The sequence below is a fragment of the Cucurbita moschata genome, unplaced genomic scaffold (genome assembly GCF_002738365.1).
Source record: "Cucurbita moschata cultivar Rifu unplaced genomic scaffold, Cmos_1.0 Cmo_Scf00047, whole genome shotgun sequence".
Lineage (NCBI taxonomy): Eukaryota > Viridiplantae > Streptophyta > Magnoliopsida > Cucurbitales > Cucurbitaceae > Cucurbita > Cucurbita moschata.
This window is the reverse complement of record NW_019268563.1, coordinates 1,135,041-1,161,805: the sequence shown is the minus strand read 5'-3', so window position 1 is coordinate 1,161,805 and position 26,765 is coordinate 1,135,041. Positions and strand designations below refer to the sequence as shown.

At 36.9% G+C, this 26,765-nt stretch overlaps 1 long non-coding RNA gene across 1 annotated transcript in view; it reads left to right on the top strand.

Annotated features, from left to right (window-relative positions):
- The first annotated feature begins 21,399 nt into the window (after window positions 1-21,399).
- The window catches only part of LOC111434904, a 20,039-nt gene continuing 14,673 nt past the window's right edge, over window positions 21,400-26,765 (top strand). Inside the window, exons 1-3 of the long non-coding RNA XR_002709007.1 lie at window positions 21,400-21,418; window positions 22,417-22,418; window positions 23,617-23,624. This is a non-coding gene — a long non-coding RNA (uncharacterized LOC111434904). The remainder of the gene's footprint in view (window positions 21,419-22,416; window positions 22,419-23,616; window positions 23,625-26,765) is intronic.

Here is a 26,765-nt window from a genome sequence, read left to right as displayed (position 1 = left end):
AAAAACACCTGGAAAGATTAGTTATGAACTTGTGAATGATAAACTAGCTACTTACTGAGTAATCTAATTACTCATCAGAATTATTATAACTTTTCTTTGTGAATGATAAACTAGCTACTTACTGAGTAATCTAATTACTCATCAGAATTATTATAACTTTTCTTTCCAGACGTAGATGCTGCAGGTCAGCCGAGGACGAGACCAGCGGGCTAGAGACTACTGGGAATCCATGTCTGGCGTAGATGCTGCAGGTCAGCCGAGGACGAGACCAGCGGGCTAGAGACTACTGGGAATCCATGTCTGGGGTAGATGCTGCAGGTCAGCCGAGGACGAGACCAGCGGGCTAGAGACTACTGGGAATCCATGTCTGGGTCTGTTCTGTAATTTCAGCCGAGGACGAGACCAGCGGGCTAGAGACTACTGGGAATCCATGTCTGGGTCTGTTCTGTAATTATGTTTCCGTTGTCAAGAATTTACCTTAGTCGTTTTAAGTTTTTTGTAAAGTACTGTTTTACTTTTATAGAAATACTTTACTGGATGTTTTTAGAAATATTTTTAATTTTATGATTGGGTATCAGAGTCTCTTAATANTTCTAGATAAGCATATCGAGAGAGAGTCAGTAACCTAGCTGGAGGTAGCTGAGATACCTCATTAATGAACAGATGACTCTAGTAAGAGAACTAGGAGTCAGTGATGAATAAAACGTAAAAAAAAAAAACACCTGGAAAGATTAGTTATGAACCTGTGAATGATAAACTAGCTACTTACTGAGTAATCTAATTACTCATCAGAATTATTATAACTTTTCTTTCCAGACGTAGATGCTGCAGGTCAGCCGAGGACGAGACCAGCGGGCTAGAGACTACTGGGAATCCATGTCTGGGTCTGTTCTGTAATTATGTTTCCGTTGTCAAGAATTTACCTTAGTCGTTTTAAGTTTTTTTGTAAAGTACTGTTTTACTTTTATAGAAATACTTTACTAGATGTTTTTAGAAATATTTTTAATTTTATGATTGGGTATCAGAGTCTCTTAATATTGTCGATAGTAACTCCTGTTAATCGCGTTGGCGATGAGCGGGTGTTACACTAGTACTGAGGAGTTTCTCCAGGTCAACAACCAAAGTTACCATCTACTGAGCATGAAACGCTATTTTACGTAGCAGAGGGATTGATTATTTATATATAGCAAATTTTCCAATTTGCCTCTTCATTGATTCCAGATTCCCTTCCCCTCTAGTCACTTGCACATCTTCTCAACTTATCAAATGGCATGCATCGCCTCATGTTTTCTCTGCGTCTCACAAAGCGGGTCCTATCATTATACCTCGGTCTATCTTGAACTCACCGTGATTGTGGCTCCACCCTTCTTTGTCTTTCTGGCGACCTTTGAACGATCTCTCCATTTACAAACAACTCAGCTGCACCCAACACAAACAGTGACATTAATACATCATAATGACTCAAATCATTTATCAACTGCTAACGAGCTGGAAGTTAATGACACACGAGCACTCAAAACTAGACATCCTAAACCAACCAAACTCAACCAAATGAATAGAGAGAGCTCTACTAAAGGAAAAATAATAAATAATAATGTCATTTTCACTTAATCCTGCAATTTCATTCATTAAAACCATCTCAAACTCATGGAGCATAACTTCACCCAATTATAATGCTGCTTACAAAGCTATTGTAATAATTTAAGCAGAGAAAACTGAGCACTGCAATGATAAAAAGCAAACTTGATGTTTCATCTCTACTAATCTGCATCTCCACAAAATATAAAAAAAAAGATGCAAAGAACAGTCAAAGAGAGACATTTACTGTAAGTCCAATAGATTGATCTTCAAGTATTAAAATATAAAAAGCAAACTTGGAGGAGCAATCTTTTTATTTTTATTTTTTATCTTCAAGTATTAAAATAGAATTTAAGATAACTATTTGCATAATTGATCAGGAATAGAAAATTCAGCGATAAAGATTAATCTTCAACTACTTGGCATAGTTTATCAGCCTACTAATTTTTTGAAAATGAAGTTCTCTTCATGAGAGCCATATGAAGCTCTTAGAAATCAAAATCCCAAAATTGAGGGAATAGGCTACGTTGTTATGCCCAAAATCGCCAATCATACATCATTTCTTATCCGAAGCAACATATAACACATCTAACTCTAGACAATGAAAACCATAACTCCTCGTTTTTTTCTGGGTGGATATAAATATAGAGCTTACATTTATGCAGCAAGGGAGCAAGAAACTTTAAATGAACCCTAATCGAAAACCTAGAATTAAGAGGAGCACAGGAAAAGGGGAGAGAATGGCAACAAGGTTTGTTGCAGCCGACAAAACCTAGAATTAAGAGGAGCACAGGAAAAGGGGAGAGAATGGCAACAAGGTTTGTTGCAGCCGACATTGGTGAAGCAGTGAGGCAACCCAGGCCGGAACAGAACAAGCCAATTAAAAAAAAAAAAAATCGTTTTACCAGTTGTTCTCTCCAGTCGTTCTACCAGTTGGCAAATCAGAGAAAGAAACGACATCGATGGAACTGATTCAAATGAAGCAAATTTTCATCGACAAAAACAGTAATGTTTCCCCATATGAACATCTTGGATGGTAATGAAAAAACACACAAACATTCAACCTTGGATTCTTGATTCATGTTCTTCTGCCTTGGATTCTTGATTCATGTTCTTCTGTCCATCAATATTTTAAATCTTCTGTCCATCAATATTTTAAAGAAAATTTTCTAAATCTCACCGGATGTCCCCACCCGAAAGCCATGTCCCGAAAGCCATGTCCTTTCGATTGTTGAGGCAAATAGGAGAGAGCTGATAAAAAAACAGTAAAATGTTGGCCCTTCACTTATGTTAAACAAGTTGAAGAGTTTTTTTGAAGAGTTACTCAGCATTTTAGAGGTTTCTCTACTTGGAATATGTATTAATCATTTGAGCCATGCTTAGGTTAATGTTCGAGACAGTGAAGAAAGTCAGAGAATCTAACCAGTGAACTTGGTTTATGCATAAAAAACATGGTATCAATAAAATCACGAATTCAGATTATGCATAAGAAACATGGTATCAATAAAATCACGAATTCAAATTATGCATAACAAACATGGTATCAATAAAGTCACGACAATATCTAGTAACAAAAAACATATGAAACAATAAAAGTAGTAATTGTTACACGAGGCCAAATAACAAGAATGCTCAATTAGAATTGAAGTCGAAGTGCAATTAGTATTACTTTTCCCATAGGAAAACAATAATGATTTCCTGTACGAAGATGTTCATTTTGTACTGAAACTAACATATAAATCACAGACGTACCGGATTGAAGGCTGTGCTATGGATGGTGAGGAAAGTGAGCTGGTCGACTTTAGGCCTGAACACAGCAAGTTGAGGACTTTGAATGCCAAAGCCAAACGCTTATCGCAAGGCGAAAACTGAATCTGATCCTGAAAGAATGGTTCCTTCGACCAAAATGCTGCACCAAAAGTAAATCCATCTGATCTCTGAATCTTCGCATCCAAACAAGGACTGTATACATTGTTCGTATCCATCCCTTCCACATCCAAAATCAGTGCCATCGTAACTAAAGCCTCTGTCACTACGGTCCATCCCTTCAGCAACCAAAATCAGCATCAGCGCCCATCCCTTCGGCAACCAAAATCAGCATCAGCGCCATCGTAACCAAAGCCTCTGTTACTACGGTCCACATCGTAGCAATATTCACTTATTCTCTTCACCATCTACAACCATAAGAAAACACATAAAAAAACTGAGGATCAATGGAACCTTGATTGAAATAGTCGGCGAGTAAAAAAAACAAGGCGTGCCCTTGTACAGTTTTTAGGGTTTGTGAAAACAAATGGTAGCCGTCGGGTCTTTCCTTACCCGTTTTTTTCTTTTTTTCTTTTTCTTTTATTTATTTATTATTATTATTATTTTTACTTTTAATAGCGTTGGACACAAAAAGCTATTCTCAAAAGCTATTAAAAGGTAGGTTTGTTGTAGTGACACTCGGAAGTCAAGGGAAAAGGCATAGTAGCTATATCAGTGAAGGTACAAAATTTATTCTAGATGCTTTATTTGTACCTAAAATTGATCAAAATCTCTTAATTGTTGGTCAGTTACTTGATAAAGGCTATAAAGTGTTGTTTGAGAATAAGCAGTGTTTGATTAGAGATGCTAGTGTTTGATTAGAGATGCTAGTGGCAAAAACTTGTTCAATGTCAAAATGAAAGGAAAAAGCTTTGCTCTAAATTTGATGGAGAAAGAGCAGATAACCTTTATATCCAGAGTTAGTGCCACTAAGATTTGGCTCAAAAGACTTGGGCACTTTCATCATCGAGGTTTGCTACAGATGCAGTCAAAGAAGCTGGTAGAAGAACTTGCTGACATTGTTGATGACATGCCTCTTTCCCGTGCTTGTAATTTTGGGAAGCAACATAGGCAGCCCTTTCCTAAACAGGCATGGAGAGCCTCGAAAAAGCTGCAGCTGGTTCATACTGATCTTTGTGGTCCTCAGCGAACACCATCATTAAATGGTAATCTTTATTACATTGCTTTTATTGATGATCTAACAAGAATGTGTTGGACCTTCTTGTTGAAGCAAAAGTCAGAAGTTGCAGGTGTATCTTGGAATTTCAAAGCCAGAGTTGAGAATGAAAGTGCATGCTTGATTCAGACTATAAGATCAGATAATGGCAAGAGTAGAAACTTTTAACAGGTTTTGTGAAAAGGTTGGAATTGAACATCAATTGACAGCATCATACATTCCTCAACAGAATGACGTTAGTGAAAGAAGGAATAGATTCATAATGGAGATGACGAGATGCATGTTTCATGAGAAGGATCTTCCAAAACGTTTTTGGAGAAAGCAACAAATCCTGTTGTGTGCTTGCAAAATCGAATTTCAGCAAAAGCTGTGAAGGACCTGACACCATTTGAAGTTTGGTATGGTTACAAACCTTCTTTAAAGTTCCTTAGAGTACTTGGGTGTCTTTGCTTCACTTACATAACACAGGTCAAGCGTGATAGGCTTGACAAAAAGGCAGAAGTTGGCATCTTTGTTGGGTATAGCACTATATCCAAAGCTTACAGAGTTTTTCAACCACACACTAGTCATTTTATTGTGAGCCAAGATGTTCATTTTGCTGGAAATGAGCAATGGAATTGGGAAGAACTAACGAAGGTGAATCATATTTCTAGTGCACCAAACAATTTAATCTTTGGTAGCATGTTAGAAGAGATTAAAGATGAACGATAGGAAGAGTCTGAAGTTGAACGACAAGAAGAATCTGAAGATGAACGACAAGATGCTTTGGTTGATGATGCACCTGTCAGAGGAGGAGCTTTCAGTGATAGAGAAAAACAAAACCTGGGAGTTGGTTGGTCGACCTCTAGACAGAAAGATAATTGGAGTAAGATGGGTGTTCAGGAAAAAGCTTGAAGTTCACAGCATCTAAACAAGGAGTGTTAAAGATCACATGTTGGTTTAGATTGCTGTTAGTTAGTATCTGATCAAATCTTCTTATAATTTGGAGTCGATTTAGTTTTGATTTGATTTACTAATTTGTTACTATATTTTCGGTATATTTTTAGATAGATTTTTTAATATCTTTTTTATATATAGAACCTTCTTGCTCTTCATGACATAATTTTCTCATAACAGAACCTTAATCAAATCCAAAAGTAAAAGAATTCATGAATTTCAAATCGAGTACTTTCGGAGTTATCCAAAAGTAAAAGAATTCATGAATTTCAAATCGAGTACTTTCGGAGTTTCGAGCTCAATATATGACTCTTTAATGTAAAGGATGTCACTTATGATCAAAGAAGAGCATCAATCCGCTGTGCATATGGTACATTAGATTTTTACAACCATAAGTAAATTAAGATAATAGATAATTTACATAATAGGTAAAATAAAGAAAATTAAAAAGAAAGAAAAGATGAGAATAAAATCAGCCAAGTGAAATGGAAAAGAAATAAAATTGAAGGAATAATGTCTGGGAGATATGTGGATCGATTTTGATTTTGATTTTGATTTTTTTTTTTTTTTTTTTTACAAATAGATTAACGACTATTCAATCTCTTGTAAATGAAGTTTGTTCACACGGTGGTTGGAAATCCAAAAATGGATCATTGAGATCATAGATATTGAAGAAACTTTTGGAAATCAGCTTCTGAAGTTGTTTGGGCTAACGCTGCAAGCAGCCTAAACTTTGAGTTGAGAAACTTGGTAGTTTTATTTTTTTCATAAATATTGAAGATGCCCGTCTTCAAATAACCAAACCTTCATTGAGATCTGCGTGGTATAAGTGTATTTATTCGATCTTCCATTTCTATCATCTTAAAATTCCAAGTTAGAATCCAGGGAATTTGAAAGTATACGGCAAAGCTCATAGTCAATGGGAATGAATTTTTGAAGATAGTTTGATTGAAGTAGTGAAATGATTCTAGTATTGGGACAGTAAATATATCTTTAGCAGATCATACGATATTCCACCATTTGATGAACCAAAATGGATAATTGATTTTATAAGCATTCTCGCAAAACTGAATGAACCATGAATGTTCGTAATTTTGATACCAAATGACATTAAACCTTGTCATCTGATAATCTCTATAAGAGAATGAATGAGGAATAAATGGTTTTGAAAAAGTCTTCTGCGTGTATGGATCTTGATTCCAATACTTCGGATTCATGACTTTGAATATTTTTAATTTTGAATACGCGATTTTTGAAGGATCATCGCGGCTCGAAATATGAGTAATTTCAACAGATTTTGTATCGACCAAGATGAATTCATAGAACCTTCTAGTCTTATGGAGGTCTTCCGAGATATAGAAGAATCCCGATGGATATGCTTTTTTGACGATCTCACTGATTTTTGTATCGTCATACTCTGGTTCTACCAGAGCTTCTGGTAAAGATACAGATTTTTGGAAGTAGGTCCTGATTTTAGGAACTGGAGAAAATCTAACAGGAACAACCGCATCCGAGTAGGTTGAGGAGGCAAAAGTACCTTTGAAGCGAAAGAGACAGTAGGTCTTGATGGAGTAACGACAGATGGCCGTGTTGAAGAGGCAGAAGGCATTGACGGAGTGATAATCTCCGATTGATTTTGAGAAGCAAGTTTTGCTTTTGATCTGATCACCAGCGTGAAACCAGCATGCATAACATAACTATCTGCAGTCATTGGAGTAGGGGAGTTTGCAAGAGAAGTAGTAGGCTTCTTCCGTTTTTCAATGGTCTTTATTCAGTCATCGTGAGATGAAGAAGAGTGGCTAGAGGGTGTGTTTTGAGAGTAGAACTTTCTTGAGAGGTAATCTGTCAAGGGATTTTCGATTTCTTTTACAGGCAAAATTTAAAAATCGAAGCAAGATAAAATTGTCTATCATTTAGCAAAAATTTGTTTTATCTTACTTCGATTTCAAATTTTGCTTATAAAAGGAATCGAAAATCACTTGTCAGATTACCTCTCAAGAGAGTTCTTACTCTCAAAACGTTAAACACAAACTCTGTGGGAAACACTCTCACACTTTATTATGACCAATCGAGAAGAGATTTACAAAACACTCGATAGAAACTACGTTAAACACAACTCTCTGTGGAAAATACTCGCACACTTTATTAAGACTAATCGAGAAGAGATTTACAAAACACTCGATAGAAACTACTACTTTGTATTGCTTGAGATTTCTTGTGATGATGAACTAAGTAGAGTAGAGGGGTATTTAGATGGTAGTCAATCTATTCCTAAAATTTCTCTATGTTTTTTCTAAAATACTTAAATCATTTTCCTAACTTTATTCCTAAAATCCCTAAATCATTTTCCTACATTTATTCCTAAAATCATAAATCATAAATATAATTACTCATACAATGGTTAGGCTTAACCTTATTGGGCTAGTGATGATATCTTAACACTCTCCCTCAGCACTAGTTCTCATTCGCTACACCATGTTGAGCTGATAGTGAAAACTCTCATGTTTGCCAGTATTCAGCCCTTTTGTAAACAAGTTTGCCACTTGATCATTTGTCTTGATCTGTTGCATCTCGATTTCTTCCTTCAGGACTATCTCTCTAATGAAATGGTAGTGTACCTCCACATGCTTTGTTCTAGCATGAAACACCAGATTTTCTGCTAGGCGAATTGCAGATTGGTTGTCGCAAAGAAGTGATATTGGATAGTCAATTCTCTGGTGTAAATCTTCTATCAAGAGTTTCAACCACGTACTCTCCTAAGCTGCTCCAACTGCTGCTCTATACTCTGCTTCTGTAGTTGACAACGATACTGTTGATTGTTTTTTGCTACACCAAGAAATTGTTACCGAACCCAACTTGAACACATACTCAGTGGTTGATCTTCGAGTATCGTGGTCTCCTGCATAATTAGCATCACAGTATCCAACTAGCTTGCAGTCTTTGCTTTTTTTTTTTTTGTATAGAAGACCATAGTTGATTGTACCTTTGACATATCTCAAGATCCGTATAGCCGCATCCAGATGAGGCTTCTTTGGATTTTGCATGTACCGACTCATGACTCCAACTGCATAAGAAATATCAGGCCAAGTTAAAGTTAGGTAGATAAGACTACCTACCAGTTGTCGGTATGTCGTTTCATCGTTCAACTTTTTGGCTTTATGTGCACAAATCTTGGCATTTGTCTCTATCGGTGTTGAAGCTTGTTTGCATTCTAACATGCTGAACTTCTGAAGCATATCTCTTGTATACTTTTGTTGGCAGAGAAACAATCTTTCATCTGTGCGATCAACTTCTAGGCCCAAAAAGTATTTAAGCTCTCCCAGTTCTTTCATTTGAAAACGTACTGATAAATTTTCTCTTGTTTGATGAATTTCTCTTTCTTCATCTCTGGTGATAATCAAATCGTCCACATAGACCAACACAATTGCCAATTTTCCTTCTCTTTCTTTGATAAACAAGCTTGAATCTGCATGTGCAACTGAATAATCACTTTGGGTAAGAAATTCAGCAATCTTACATACCAAGCTCTTGGTGCTTGCTTCAACCCATAAAGAGTTTTTCTAAGCTTGCATACGTGATTAGGATTAGTTGCACTCTCAAATCCCTTTGGTTGGTTCATGTAAATCTCCGCGTCCAACTCTCCGTTCAAAAAAGCATTCTTCACGTCCAACTGCCACAGTTTCCAATCTTTACTTGCTGCGAGTGCTAGCAGAACTCGTACGGTAGTGATCTTTGCCACTGGACTGAATGTTTCATCATAGTCTAGTCCATATTGTTGAGAAAATCCTCGAGCTACAAGTCAAGCCTTGTACCTCTCGATTGATCCATCCGGTCGACGCTTTATTTTGTAGACCCACTTGCAAGAGATGGGTTTGACATCTTCTAGTCTTGGTACTAGTTCCCAAGTTTGATTATGTTCCAGGGCTATAATTTCTTCCTCCATTGCTTTCTACCAAGCTGAGTTTTGTGATACTTCTTCATATGTCTCCGGCTCATTAACTCCGTCTTCTACAATAGCTGCATTGGCATACTTAAGACTCGGCTTTTGGATTCTTTTTTATCGCCTAAGTTGTTGATGTGACGTTTCCTTTTCAACAGATTCCCTTGATTGAGTCATTTCTTCCTCATCAACATCAATGTCACTGGAGTCTTCAGATACATCAACATTTGGCTGAGTGTGTGTAATTTGCTCCCCCATCTTTTGTTTTAGAATTTCTTCGATGTTATTTGGATCTGGTTAAACTTTCTTCTCCAGGGACCACCATGTAGATGCTTCATCGAAAACTACATCTCTTGATGTATAACATTTTCCACTTGTTGGATTACAGCACTTCCATCCTTTCCTTGCAAATATGCACTTGACTGCTTTCTTGCCAAACTTGCTACGTAAATGGTCAGGCACAAATACATAGCAAACACAACCAAATACTCAAAAGTAGCTAACTGTAGGTTTCATGTACCATAGCATCTCAAATGGTGAGACAAACCCTAGCCTTGGCTGGGGAAGCTTGTTGATCACATGGAAAGTCGTTCGCATAGCTTCTGTCCAAAATCTTCCTAGAACATTCTTTGCATGTAATATGCTCCGACAGATTTCTGCAAGATGTCGATTCTTTCTTTCTACTACACCATTTTGTTGTGGCGTGTTGGCACATGTAAACTGACATCGTATCCCACACTCGTGTAAATATAGATCGAACTCATTTGATGTGTATTCTCCACCATTGTCTGAACGTAGACAACAGATCTTCTCTCCTATTTCTCCTTCGATCATTATCTTGAATTCTTGAAATTTTGAAACGTGTTAGGCTTTTCTTTCATAATGAAAATCCACACATATCTTGAGTAATCATCAATGAATGTCACCATATACCGCATTCTGCTGATCGATGCTTGTTTGGCTGGACCAAACAAATCAGAGTGAATTAACTCTAATGGTTTCTTTGCTTTGAAACTTGACTCTTTATATGGTAATTGATGAGCTTTACCATATTGGCATCTAGCACACACAACGTCTGTTTTGACTTCAAGTTGAGGTAGACCTTTGAGCATGAATTTTTCCATAATCAGCTTCAACTTGTGGTAGCCAACATGTCCCAATCTTGCATGCCTTAGATCTATTGTCTCATTCTTCCGTATCTTATCAACATAGGCAGACTCTGCAGATAGAACGTATACGGAATCCACTCTTCATCCTTTTATTGTCAGCTTTCCTGTTATCTTAATATCTTTATAGATTTTTACATCTTCTGGCCCTAACAAGACATAGTTTCCTGATGTTGTTAGTTGTGATACTAATAACAAATTCTTCTTTATTCCTAGTACATGATAGACATTATGTAGTGAGACTACATCAGATTTATTGTCAGGCATGATTATCGTATTGCCGATCTGAGCAATTGACAGCTGTGTGTTAGTTGCTTTGTGTACCATACGACTTCCTTTGTACTCTTTCTTGTCTTGCAATTTCCTTTGATTGCCAGTCATGTGGTTTGAGCATCCTGAATCAACGATCCAATCATTCTCATAATCGATATGATCTCCCATCATTGCCATGAGTGCTTACTCATCTTCTTCTATGGCATACAATACCTCTGCATCCCATTCCTCCTCTATCTCCATGTTGGAGGATGCCACATTGCTCTCGACAGATTTTTTCTTGGACCAACAATCTTTGGACATGTGGCCCTTCCTCCTGCAATTGTAGCAAATGCCCTCAAATCTTTTCCCTTGAGAACTTTGGTTGTCATTCTTCTGAGTTCTCCTTGGTTGTACAGTTCCTCCGTGACTTCTTCTTTTGTCACCATTGTATCCACGTTTTGTAGATGACCTATTATTGCTCCGGCTTTCACTTGTATAGAGTGTTTCTTCTTCACCCTTCAATGTGATGTCTCCCATTTGTTTAGCCATGGCTTCTTGGCTGGCTAACAAATTTTCGAACTCTACAAGTGATGGTTGAGTGGGTCATCCTTGTACAGCAATAATGAAGCTTCGATAGTCTAGTCGCAGTCCGTGGATTATGATCCTTTTCATTCGATCTTCTCCAATTGCGGACTTCGGTTCTAGTTCAGTAATCTCCCGACTGATCAACTTGACATTGTGAAAATACTGAGCAATTGTCAAGTCACGTTGTGAAATTAACAACTCGTTCTCCAGAAGTTGTAGTCTCGCATCGTTCTTCTTTGAGAACAACATTATGAACGTGTCCCATGCTTCTTTTGGTGTCTTGTCATCCCAAATATGCTCTAACATCCCTTCTTCGATTGTGGTCTTCAAGGCAAACATTGCTTTGTCTGCTTTGATTCTCCATTTGCGCAAGGCACCTTTAGAATCATCCTCTAGCGGCGTAGTTTCGCACCCGTCAACGATCTCCCAAAGATCATGTCTTTGTAAATAGGACATCATGCATTTGCCCGTGTTGTAGTTGTTGTTGTTGAGGTTCTTGATTCCTCCAACGATTTGGAAATCACTCATCGTGTTGGCTATACCTCAGTACTACCAAACAAGCTCTTTCGACACAAGACTTGCAGAGTCATAGACTACTCACGACACAAAAGAAACTCACTCACTACTAATCTCACGAAATCGTTTCTGATGTGGAAGATCAGACAGAGCTGCAACCATAGAGCATACTAAGAATTCACAGAGATCAACAACTTACACTAACCTCGCTCTGATACTAGATTGTTGAACACAACTCTCTGTGGGAAAGACTCGCACACTTTATTAAGATCAATCGAGAAGAGATTTACAAACACTCGGTAGAAACTACTACTTTATATTGCTTGGGATTTCTTGGGATGATGAACTAAGTAGAGTAGAGGGGTATTTACCTAAAATCCCTAAATCATTTTTCGACATTTATTCCTAAAATCCTAAATCATAAATATAATTACTCATATAATGGTTGGGCTTAACCCTATTGGGTTAGTGATGATATTTTAACACAAAACACACTCTCTCTATCCACTCTTCTTCCTTTCACAATGACTGGAATAAAGACCATTGAAAAAGGGAAGAAGCCTACTACTCCTTCTGCAAACTCCTCTACTCCAATGACTACATATAGTTATGCTATGAATGCTGGTGACCAGATCAAAAGCAAAACTTGCTGCTCAAAATCAACCGGAGGTTATCACTCCGTCGAGGCCTTCTGCCTCTTCAACACGGCCATCTGTCGTTACTCCATCGAGACCTACTGTCTCTTTCGCTTCAAAGGGAGCTTTTGTCCCCTCAATCTACTCGAACACGATTGTTCCCGTTTGATTTTCTCCAATTCCTAAAATCAGAATATACTTCCAAAAATCGATATCTTTACCAAAAGCTCTGGTAGAACCAGAGTATGACGATATAAAAATCAGTGAGATCGTCAAAAAAGCATATCCATCGGGATTCTTCTATATCCTAGAAGAACTCCATAAGATTAGAAGGTTCTATGAATTCATCTTGGTCGATACAAAATCTATTGAAATTACTCATATTTCGAGCTGTGATGATCCTTCAAAAATCGCCTATTCAAAATTAAAAATATTCAAAGTCATGAATCCGACATATTGGAATCAATATCTATACACAGAGAAGACTTTTTCTAAACCATTTGTTCCTCATTCCTTCTCTTATAGAGATTATCAGACGACATGATTTAATGTCATTTGTTATCAAAACTACGAGCATTAATGTTTCATTCAGTTTTGCCATAATGCTTATAAAATCAATTATCTATTTTGGTTCATCAAAGGGTGGAATATCTTTGGATCTACCAAAATATATTTAACTAATCTTGATAGGGGAAAGAAAATTAAATTTTATCTCTTTACTAACGCTTTTGACTCTAACCCTTTCTCACTTACTTTGAAAGCGTATAATTGAGTAATGGAAGTACATATTGACGAAATTCTGATTTTTTTTTTCCTCAAAACATTGATCAACATTTTAAGCATCTTCAAACATTTTTTAAGACAGTCAAAAGAAATGGTTTAGTTGTGTCTAAACCAAAAATTAAATTTTTACAAACAAAAATCAGTTTTCTTGGATTCGAAATTAATTTGGGTCTAATTAAACCCATTCAGAGATCCATTGAGTTTGGATCAAACTTTCAGAGATAAAACCCAACTCCAAAGATTTTTGGGATGTCTCAATCTAATTTCCTTCAAAATATCAGACCCATTTGCCAACACTTTTTGAAAGGCTAAAAAAGAATCTAAAGCCTTGGGAACACACCAAAAGAGTCCAAAAAATTAAATCCCTTGTCAAATTAATTTCGTGTTTATCTCTGATAAACCTGAGGGCTAGTTTAATAGTGGAGATCGACGCATCCGATATAGGATATGGAGGAATCCTAAAACAGTCCCTTGACAAGAAAGAATCCATTGTCTTTTCTACTCCTAACGGACCTTCTGCAGCTACAACCTACTGTCTTTTCTACTCATAAGGGACCTTCTATTCCCTCATCAACTTATTCGGACACGGTTGTTCCTGTTCGTTCGTTTTTCTCCAATACTTGAAATTAGAAAATATTTCCAAAAATCTATATCTTTGCCAGAAGCTCTCGTAGAACCATAGTATGATGATCCCAAAATCATTGAAATCATCAAGAAGGCATATCCACCGAGTTTCTTCTATAGCCCAAAAGACCTTCATCAGACTAGAAGATTCTACGAATTTATTTTGGTCGATATAAAATCAGCAGAAATTACTCATATCCCAAATCGCGAGAATCCTTCGAAAATCGCATATTCAAAATTAAAAATTTTCAAAATAATGAATTCAACGTATTGAATCAAGATCGGAAAAAATCTTTCTCAAAACCCTTCATCTCTCAATCTTTTCCTACAAAGATTATCAGCTGACATGGTTTAATGTCATTTAGTATCAAAACGACAAGCATTCATGTTTCATTCAACTTTGACAGGATGCTTATAAGATCAATTATCCATTTTAATTCTAAAATGCTTGAATATCTTTGGAGGAGTAGCTTCCTATCCCTGTCCCAAAGTCATTCCACTACTTTTCTCAAAATATCTTCAAAAATCCTTTTTCATTAACCATGCTATTTAGGGTATATTTTCAAATCCTCGAATTTAGAGGGAAAAGAAAATGAAGGTTAAATAAAACCGATCTTCAAAATATTTGAAATAAAGTGGTGGGATAAATACATTTTTAACCTCACACACATCAAAGTCGTGAATACTTGATAAGCTGAAAATGGCCACCTTCAAGATCTATAAAAAAAAGAGGACCACTCCCTTAATTCAAAATCTAAGCTATTTGCAGCATTAGCCCATACATGAAGTTGATTTTCAAAAGCTTCTTCAAGAACCCACATTCATTGACTCAACATCTTCCTCTTCTATGTAGAAGACGAAGAAAGATATTATATACGGCCTCAAAGATCCATTTTTGGATTCTCAACCTTTAAGGCTTAGCAGCCGCGACATCCGACTGGAATTGTCGTAAAACTATCCAATGTAGAAAGGGAAATTGAAAACATATCCCTTCATCACAAATGTGTCCAATTAGACAATCAGTCTTTTACTAATTATCTAGGTCAAAACCCATCCAAAGACGGAATAGTGTTAAACTACTTTATAAAAAATAATAATAATGTTTAATAAGAAAAAATGTATGTTTTTGTAGTTTAAGCTTGTAAATGTAAATGTTTAATAAGAAAAAAGGTATGTTTTGTAGTTTAATATTGTAAAAGTAAAAAAAAAAATGAAATTTAAGATGAATACAACTTTTAGATCAAGTGGCATTAGGGATTGATCTTTATTTTATTTTTCAAAGTAGCATATTGATAAATTATTGAGGGTTGGGGATAGTTTTATGACATGCATGCCCCCACACACGAGGAAAAAGGAGATGCTTAAAGTAAAAGCTGCGAAATAAAAAAAAAGAAGTGGAGAGAGAGAGGGAGAATCTTACTGTTGGGGAGTTGCTGCTGCTGTTGTTGTGATTGAATCGGTGATATTTATCGGCATGAGAACGAGACGTGTTTGTGGTGGGAGTGGGTGATGAGGCCATCTGCTCCTCTTCATTGCCAATGCTTGCCCTTCACAAATCCCTCTTGTGCTGTTTCCTATTTTCCCTTATTTTTTAGAAATCAACTGAATAATCAGGCACCTCTCCCAATTGAGGAACGCTCAACCGTGGAGCCACTTCCTACATCAAAAGTTCTTTCTCTATTTCATAATTTAAACCAATTAAATGCTAATAAGTTCAAATCATGAAACTAAAAAAAAAACCAGCCTTTTTATCCAATAATACACCACAAAAATTTCCTTACAAAATATTGGAGGAAAGTTCCAAAGTCAGCTAATTTATCCAATAATACACCACAAAAATTTCCTTACAAAATATGGGAGGAAAGTTCCAAAGTCGGCTAATTTAGAGAATGATGGTAGGTTTATAATCAATCAATACTATCTCCATTGGAATGAGGATAGTTTATAATCAATCAATACTATCTCCATTGGAATGAGGCCTCTTGGGGAAGCCCATGGCTTAAAAGTTCCAAAGTCGGCTAATTTAGGGAATGATCATAGGTTTATAATCAATCAATACTATCTCCATTGGAATGAGGCCTTTTGGGGAAGCCCATGACTTAAAAGTTCCAAAGTCCGCTAATTTAGGGAATGATCATAGGTTTATAATCAATCAATACTATCTCCATTGGGGAAGCCCATGGCTTAAAAGTTCCAAAAATTCATTTTTGGATTCTCAATTGCCTCTATAAACCTCGTCATCTGCAAAGGACTAAATAGTTGTTAAACTATTTGTAAAAATAAATAAATAAATAAATAAAATTTGAGTGAAATATGTCTCCCGATATATTCTCACTTGCTTCTTTAACTTTTTATCTTTATTCTTTTATTTTTTTATCTTTATTATTTTGGGTTTTCCACTATTATTGATGGTTGTTTTTCCTACTTTCATCATATTATTGATGAATATAGTCTTCCTCTCTCATCAAATTATTGATGAAAAAGGAGTTCCTACTTTCATCAAAATTATTGATGAATATGGAATATGTAAATATATGTCTGTACATTATATTATGCTAGGATAACAGAGCTCATGTAAATTGTAAGGACTCAAGTCATTAAGCGTGAAAATGGTACCAGAGCCTCTCAATTTTCGTGAGGGAAGAGGAGTTACTCAATCTAAGCTACAAAAATGCCGACAACAGGAGGACGATAAGAAAATTACAGCATATGAATTTGGAGTATGTGATAGATAAGCGAATAGCCCTTGTGTTCCAGGTGGTAAGACGCAGGAGGCGCAGTAAGTCCGTTGGCAAGCTCGGGTGCTTAGTCATATGAAAAATTCTGAAGAAAATCTTATCTACAACCTGACACCTTTATTAGAGACAAAACAAAGATTGACAACTTGTCAGCCACGCAGAGAAGGATCACATGTGAATTATCGGTGTCCATCCATGTAAATTATTAGTCTTTTAAATTATTAGGTCTTTTCCTACTTTTAGAAATACAAATCTCGCAATGGTCCTGTCTTGCTAAGATTCGATCTTATCTCCTAGTTCACAATTTTCAAATCCACGTTCAAATCTGAAATCTATAAAAGGACTTCATCAATGTAAAGAGGGCATCGATCGGCCGATATCTCTCTCTGAATATCAATTGAAAAATTCAGAGAAAAATTATTCTACTCTATCTCTTACCTATCTTCTTCTTATGAACGAATTTCTGAGAAAGCTCAGAAAATCAAACCATTTCAAATGTTCTACCGACGAGGAAGAAAGCTCAAATGAACATAGAAGGGGAGAAAATCTCAATATCTCAAATACTGTCAATCAAGAATATGAGATTGCCAGGATCGAAGATCAGCTTCAAAATTAGACTATTCCAAAGGTAGATCCTAAAACTATCTACCAAATCTCAACCTTCAATTTTACTCAAAGATCATGCATCAAATTCTCAGAGAAAAACATCCCAATTCATAGTAATAGGGAATCTCTCAATCTTTTTTCAAAATCCCTTATACTCCAACATCGTGAAAAATTTAACTATCTTCACGTCGGTCTTGTTCAAGTCGCTGTAAAACCATTGTTCAGACTTAGATTAGATATCTCAGTTCTTATCTCCTTACGAGATAAGAGACATGAAGATTTCTCAAATTCTTTATTGGAAATGGTTCAATCCAATCTGGAGAATGGACCAGTCTATTTCAATTGTTATCCAAATTTTACTTTGTCACTCCACGACCCGCACATATTATCAGCTCTCATGCTGGACTGACAATCAAAAAATTTGAACATCAAGGCTGAAACTCATTCTTCAGTCGTCATATTCAGAGTTTATTATAAACTCATGAATACAAATATTTCTCCAAGAGCATTAAGATCCTCTCCAAAAGGATCAACCATGCTCATAGAGGCAAATATTGGAAAGTCTTCGGTGACTGTTCCAAAAATTCTTTCTTATGATCAAATAACCAGAAATACTCTCTGGAAAATAGAAGATGCTAATCTTCCGAAGAGAAAGGAATCTCAAAATCCAGTATAAATCATCGAACATGATGATGGAAGCGTTGAAATAAAATTCAGCGAAGAGCCTTTGTCAGAATCAAAAGTAAGAGAATTCTTGAGTTCTAGACCAAGTACGTCGGGAGTTTCAAGATCAATGTATGACCCCTTACAAGTAAAAGAGGTCAGTTATGATAATAAAAAAAAAAGGCATCAATCCACTATGAAGATGGCTCAAGATCTCCAACCCAAACGGATATGGATACTCAATCCGTCTACGAAAGTTAGCTAAATATCATTACAGCTGATTTCCAGATAGACAAAGAATTTTTTTTATATCAGTTGTCAACTCTTCAAAGAGAAAAGCTTTCTTCCAAACTTACAAAGAAGCTGAGTGAAGTGAATTAAGAGCTTAGTGGTATTCTCATATGGAAACCGTTGAGGAAGACTACCAGAAGAGGCGAGGTATATTCGAATGGTTTGAAGAAAATATTTTGCAAATATGCACCTTGACTCAAAGAAGCTGGAAGACTACCAGAATAGGCGAGGTATATTCAAAACATCCTCCGTTAGAAGAAGTCGAATTTGACAATTACTACGGAGAAAAGATCAAAGCTAGTCCTTTCAAAACTATCCCAGAAGGACTAGAAAAGGGTAATCCGACCCTAAAGGATATCAAGAATATCCAGCATCAAAATAATTATTCAAACATCCACGATCTCCACCCAGCTTGAGAGTATCGAGGGAAAAATCTCGAAGAATTCGGGTACTCTGCAAGAACAAGCAAGCAGCTCTGTACCAAAGGTCGATGAGTCAATCCCAATACTCAGACCCGCAAACCTCGACGTATTTACAAAGAGGATCTCAAAAGAAGAGGCTACAATGGCCAAAATAGAAGAAAAGTTGGATAGAATTCTAAATCCTAGAATAATACATAAGGATTCATCTGTCAATGTCGTTAAAATGACGACGAAATCCAGGACTTCGAAGATGAGATCGTAAATGAGGCAGAAGAACCTCTCTACAATCGGATCGAAAGGATCTCAAGAAGAAGTCAAAATAATACCAGCAATCAGAAAAACTGGTATCCTCAACCCTCTTTTCCGGATATTCAATTCGAAGAAAAGACGCTACAAACTCAAGCTCACTACGATGGCCTGGCAATCTATGAATGGAACATCGATGGATTGTCTGACTATCTTGTGATGAACGTTGTCAATGAAATGATGATGGTCACAGGCGCAAATAAATTACAGGGCCATAAATCCGACCATCAAATAGCTCAAGTCTTAGTGACCGGATTTACCGAGCAACTCAAATACTTGTGGGACAAATATCTTGACAAATCAACCCGTCAACAGATATTAAACCACTATGTCATTAGGCCAACAACTCAAATCATCAAAGAAGAAGGTCCATCAACTAGGACCGAAGTACAACATGAAAAGGTAGAAGATGTTGTCAACACCCTCATCTATACCCTCATAGAATTCTTCGTTGGCGACCTCCTGAAATACTAGGAGAGATCTGCCGAAATACTCATGAACCTGAAATGCCCTACCTTAGGAGATTTCAGGTGGTACAAGGACATGTATTTCAGCAAAGGTTTTATTAGAATAGATAGTTCGTTGGAATTCTGGAAAGAGAATTTTGTCAATGGACTACCAAAACACTTCTCAAGAAGGATCAAAGAAAGTCTGAAGACAAAGTATAATGGAACAATTCCACGGCGACTTTGTCATACGGATCGATAGCATCCTTCATCATAAAAGAAGGATTCAGACTTTGTAATGAGTCAAAGATCCAAAACAAGCTCAATTCTTCGATATCAAACAGAAAAGAGCTTGGAAGATTTTGCAATCAATATGGATGCAAGGGGATAGAGGCCCCCTCAACCTCCAGAAGGAAGAAGGTTAGGTCGCATCCAAAGCCTTATAATGCATACAGGCCTAGAGAAAAGTATCGGAATAAGCCTATACAACCTCAAAAGTCAACGTATTCAAAGAGAAAGTACACTCCCACAAAAACTCATAAAGGAAAGAAAAAGCAAACTTGCTTCAAATGTCGAGAAGAAGGACACTATGCTAACAAGTGTCCAATCAGAGGAAAGATCAACGAGTTGGATATAGATCAAGAGCTGAAAAATCAGCTACTACGACTAACTCTAACCGACTCAGAACAATCAAGCGAGGGAGAAATCCTCAAACTTTAAGAAGAATCCGATTCATATTCTAGCATAGAATATGAATTAGAATAAGAAGGAAGAAGGACGTGCGAAGGATGCAAAAACGTCCTTACAAACGATTAAGAAATTCTACTTAAGGTGGTAGAAAAAATTCAAGATCCAGAAATTCAATAGAAAATTGCTCAACGACTTAGAGATGCTATGACAATCTCTAAACCACTTGAAAGGGGAGAAAGAAATCCCTACAGATTTCAATCAGTTCTTCAAAGGTTTGAAAAATCGAGAGAACTCATTACTCAAGACCTACAAAGAGAAATTAATAATCTCAAACAAGAAGTACAGGTATTAAGATCTGAAACCAGGTCAAAATCCTAAATGCTTTGCCAAGAAATTCTTAACCTTCAGGAAAGGCTGCCCAAACAAAAGGAAACGGCGCAACCAAACCTGGACTAAGATGATTTTCAAAGTTCCTACGTTGGAGCCATCACCACTTCTCAATATCAAAAATGGTACGCTCTCGTTACCTTAAAAATTTATGATTTCAAAATCACACTAAAGGCTCTCATAGATACTGGAGCCGATCAAAATTGCATTCAAGAAGGCCTAATACCTACTAAGTATTTTGAAAAAACTACCGTAGGCCTTAGAGGTGCAAACAACAACAAACTCAAAGTCAATTACAAACTATCAAAAGTCCATGTTTGTAATGACGGAATTTTCTTCGTAAATTCCTTCCTCTTAGTAAAGGACTTAGGACAAGAACTAATCCTAAGTACTCCTTTCATTACTCAATTATACCCTTTTAAAATAACTGAAAAGGGGTTAGAGTCAAGATAAAATTTAATTTCCTTTCTCCTATAAGGATTAATGAAATAAATAACCTTCAAAAGAATACAATTATTCGATCAATAAATATATTAAATTATAAAGAAAAACAAATTTCTTCTCTGAAGAAAGAAATTTCATTCAAGAGAATAGAAGAACAGCTTCAAAGCAAAACCGTCCCGTCTAAAATCAAAACATTACAAGCTCAAATACAAAGGGAATTTGTTCAACGGTCCCTAATGCCTTTTAGAATAGGAAGCAACACATAGTTAATCTTCCTTATGTCAAAACTTTCGAGGAGAAAAATATTCCTACGAAGGCCCGACCTATTCAAATAAATAAAGAATTACTAACATTCTGCAAAGAAAAAATTAATGATCTTTTGCAGAAAGGCCTTATTAGGCCATCAAAGAGCCCCTGGTCATGTGTAGCTTTTTACGTCGACAACCACACAGAGAAAGAGCGTGGAGTTCCACGACTGGTAATAAACTACAAACCCTTAAACAAGGTTTTGGAATGGATTAGATATCCAATTCCAAATAAATCAGATTTAATGCAAAGAATTTCAAATGCAAAAGTATTTTCAAAATTTGATATGAAATCAGGATTTTGGCAAATCTAGATTTTAGAAAAAGACAAGTATAAAACGGCCTTCAACGTCCCTTTCGGACAATACGAGTGGAACGTTATGCCATTTGGGCTAAAAAATGCTCCATCCGAATTTCAAAAAATTATGAATGATATCTTCAATCCTTTTCAAGAGTTTTCCATTGTCTACATTGACGATGTTCTGATTTCTCTCAAAACATCGATCAACATTTTAAACATCTTCAAACATTTTTTTGCCATAGTCAAAAGAAACGGTTTAGTTGTATCTAAACCGAAAATAAAACATTTTCAAACAAAAATCCGCTTTCTTGGATTTGAAATTCGTTTGGGTTTAATTAAACCCATCCAAAGGTCCAACGAGTTTGCCTCAAATTTTCCGGACCAAATCACGGATAAAACCCAACTACAAAGATTTTTGGGATGTCTTTGGGATGTCTCATTTATGTATCTTATTTCCTCAAAAAATATGAGACCCATTTGCAAGTCACTCTTTGAAAGGCTGAAAAAGAATCTCAATAATTAACAAAAACTTTGTTATCAAAATAGATTCTAGGGCATCTAAATTTGTTTTAGAAAAATATGTCAAGAATCTTGTATCTAAACAAATTTTTGCTAGATCGCAAGCCATTTGGCTGACTACCTCTCAAGAGAGTTCTTAATCTCGAAGAAAAACTCTCCCTAGCCACTCTTCCATCTAGAGATGACCGGAAAGAAAACGATAGAAAAAGGAAAGAAGCCCACTGCTTCTTCAAACACCCATACTCCAATGACATCCAACAGCAATGCGATGGATGTTGGTTTCACATTGGTGACCAGATGTAAAGCAAAGCTTTCTAAAAAAACAGGCGGAGGTTGTCAATCTGACGAGGCCTTCTGCCTCTTCAACACGGCCTTCTGCCGTTACTCCATCGAGACCTACTGTCTCTTCCACTTCAAAGGGACCTTCTGTCCCCTCGACCTACTCGGATGCAGTTGTTCCAGTTCGATTTTCTCCAGTTCCTGAAATCAGGACCTATTTTCAAAAATCTGTGTCTATACCAGAAGCTCTAGTAGAACCAGAATACGACGACCCAAAAATCAGCGAGGTCGTCAAGAAAGCCTATTCATTGGGATTCTTTTATATCCCGGAAGATCTTCATAAAACCAGAAGGTTTTATGAATTCATTCTAGTCGACACAAAGTCCGTTGAAATTACTCATATTCTGAGTCGCGATGATCCTTCGAAAATCGCGTATTCAAAATTAAAAATTTTCAAAGTCATGAACCCGACGTATTGGAATCAAGATCCATACACGGAGATAAAATTTTCAAAGTCATCAAGATTCAAAACTTTTTTGTTCCTCATCAATAATAGTGGAAAACTCAAAATAATAAAGATAAAAAAACAAAATAAAGATAAAAAGTTAAAGAAGCAAAGTGAGAATATGTTAGAAGACATATTTCACTCAATTTTTTTTTGTTTTTTGTTTTTTTTTTACAAATAGTTTAACGACTATTCAGTCCTTTGCAGATGATGAAGTTTATAGAGGCGGTTGAGAATCCAAAAATAGATCATTGAGATCATAAATCGTGTCTTCCTCTTCTTCCTCTACAATAGAAGGAGAAGATGTCGAACCGATAGATGCGACTTCTTGAAGAAGCTTTTGAAAATCCGCTTTCGAATTTTTCCGAGCTAATGCAACAGTAGTTTCGACTTTGAATTAAGAAATTCGGAGGTCCTCTTCTTGGATAAATCCTGAAGGTGGCCATTCTCTGATAACTAGACCTTTACCGCTTTGAGATCCGTGTGGGTATAGGTGTATTTATCCAACCATTTGATTCTTATAATTTTGAAGACCTGTTTTACTTGGTCTTCTGTTTCTTTTATTTGAAAATTGCAGGTTAAAATCCAAGGAATTTGAAAATATACTCAAAAGTGTTGGAAAAGAGGATAGTGAAAGTGATAGGAATAGATGAAAGCTGCAGTGCTTTATTATTGTCTACTGACTCGATGCTTAGAGAGTTGCACAATTCCAGTATTTATAGTTTATACACTGGACCAGAAATAGTAAATCATCGAAATCTAGAAAAATTCAAATCTAGTGACAATCTCCTAAAATCTCCTCAAATCTTGGTAGTTTGAATATTTGAATCATATCTCAACTACTTTAAATCATATATTTATCTTGAATACTTTGAATCATATCTCAACACTCCCCCTTGATTCAAAGTTGTAGATATCAAATACAAAACTTTTCTTTTGACAAGGCCTTCGTAAGTACGTCTGCCTTAACCCGTACAATGTCTGTCTCAGCCTGTATACCTTTGTTTCTTTGTCTTCCTCTATGAATCCCTCTGGTGGTGTTACATAAACCTCTTCTTGTAAATCTCCATAAAACTTTTCGTTTGGTAGGTCAACCATATCCCATGTTCCATCTTTCTTAACGGACTGCATCTCTACTACCATGGCTTTCTTCCCGTCTTCTTTTTCAGTTGCTTCTTCATAATTCATAAGGTCTGAAATAGTAAGAGCAAACTGACATGATGCATATATGTCAGCTAAAGATTTATACTTCCTTGGAGGTGTATCATCCGAAAGTTCTTTAAGAGAAGATTTGCTATTCAGTGATGCTGAAGATGATGAATTTGACACACTTTGTGTTGCAGTGGATGCACTGGGAGATGCACTGGAGTTGACCCTTGTCTCTTCATTTGGGGAAACTTCAACTGTAATCTTTTGCTGCTCCTATTCTTTACTCCAATCCCAACTCACGTTTTCATTAAATATTACATCCCTTCTAACTAAAATCTTTTCACTAACGGGGTTGTATAGTTTATATGCCTTTGATTGAGTACAATAGCCAATGAAAATACATTTTTTCAGATTTTTCATCAAGCTTTTGACGAGTTTGAGGATGTTTCAAAGCATAAGCAACACAACCAAAGATTCGTAAATGACTTACTGATGGTTTCCTTCCATGCCATGCTTCATAAGGAGTTCGATTCATAACCGCCTTTGTTGGTGAAATGTTTAATAGATAAACAAATGTTGCTACGGCTTCTGCCCAAAATTGGTTTGGAAGTTTCCTTGCTTGTAACATACTTCTTGCCATCTCCACAATAGTTCAATTTTTTCGTTCAGCGATTCCATTTTGTTCTGGAGTGTAGGGAGCTGTTAATTCCCTTTGGATGCCCTCTTCTTCACAAAACAGATTGAACTCTTTAGATATGAATTCGCCACCTCTGTCTGTGCGAAGAACTTTAATGTGACAGCCACTTTGGTTCTCTACCATAGCTTTAAAAATCTGGAACTTCTGAAACGTTTCTGACTTATGTTGTAGGAAGTAAACCCAGCTCATGCGACTATAATCATCAATGAATAGTAAAAAGTACCACCCAAGGACTTCGTTTGCATTGGCCCACATAAGTCAGCATGAATTAGTTCTAGATAATGTGAAGCTCTTTTAGATTTTCCAAGCGGAAATGACTTCCTAGTCTGCTTGCCATAAATGCATCCTTCACATAAATTAGTTGAGTCAATTCTCGGTAATCCGAAAACCATACCTTTATCCCTGAGTATTTTCAGGCCGTTCATATGAAGATGTCCATATCTGAGATGCCATAATGTTGAATCATCTTTCATGCTAGCAGTAAGAGCAAAATCCTCCATGTTAGAAACATCAAGTGGAAACATCTTATTTGAAGTCATGGCAATTTGAACTTTATGACCTGATTTCTTATGTGTAATGACACATGTGTTATCATCAAATAGAACTGAGTGTCCTCTGGTCATCAATTGTCCAACACTCAATAAATTGTACCCTAAATCAGGTACAAATTGAACATTATCTAATTGTTTTATCTTACCGTTGTTGACTCTGGCAAATCGGATGTCGACGAAAAATTGGCCGAAGGTTTCTTCGAAGGAAAAATTAGCGGAAGTAAAAGGAGAGAGAGAGAGATATTCGCTGATAATGCTGAAGACTCGATATATTTTATTTTACATCAGTTGAATGGTTTAAATAACAAATCTAATTACAAAAATAGAAAAACCAAATATACAAAAATAGAATAAATGGACGAAGACTTCGCCCACTTTGCCAAAACAATGGCCCCTAGATTCACGCTCCTCCATTCGCGTGAACTCATATGTTTTTACAAACCTAACTAAATAAGGCAAGGCTTTTATTTAACAATCTCCTCCTAAAAGTTGTACCTTATTATTTGAACTCCGATCTTTGAGCGTAGTTTTTCAAATTTCACCCGCGCCAGGGACTTGGTGAAAATGTCTCCAAGTTGTTCCTCTGTTCGGATGAAATCAATCTTGATGAGCCCTCGATCTGCACATTCTCGAATGTAGTGGAATCTGATTTCTATGTGCTTGCTCCGGTCGTGCAAAACTGGATTTTTGATCAGGGAGATCGTAGCTTTGTTGTCTACGTATAGCATTGGTGGATCGCTTTCTCTCCCGATGAGTTCTTCCATTAGTCGTGCAAGCCAGATCCCTTGAGTTGCTGCCATCGAAGCGGCGATGTATTCTGCTTCGCAGGAAGACAAAGCAACTACCTTCTGTTTTGTTGATTGCCAGCAGATCGCGCCGCCTGAGAGAAAGTAGATCATTCCGCTGGTGCTCTTACGATCATCAACGTCACCGGCCATGTCACTATCGCTGTAGTCGACCAGTTTGAGTTTCTCCTTTCCGCTCCCAGCGCAGTATCTTACGCCCCAGCCTCTGGTTCCGGCTACATAGCGCAGGATGCGCTTGACAGCCACTAGATGCTCCTCCCTAGGTGCTTCCATAAACCTGCTCACATATCCAACAGAATAAGCAAGATCAGGACGAGAGTTTACCAGATAGCGCAGACTCCCGACAATGCTGCGGTAATTGGTGGAGTCGACTGTCGTCGTAGTGCCGGCCTTCCTTAGTTGAAGTCGGGCCTCCATTGGCGTCCTGGTAGGATTACTGTCCACAAGCCCAGTTGTGTCCAGTAGCTTCCTCGCGTATGCACTTTGGCAGATGGAGATGTCGGAAGAGTGCTGTTGCACTTCGATGCCGAGGTAGTAGCTGAGCACACCGAGATCGCTCATCTCGAAGTTTTTCGACATCTCCTTCTTGAACCTTCCGAGGACTCCCACGTCGCCTCCAGTGATTATGAGGTCGTCGACGTACACTCCCACGATCAGTC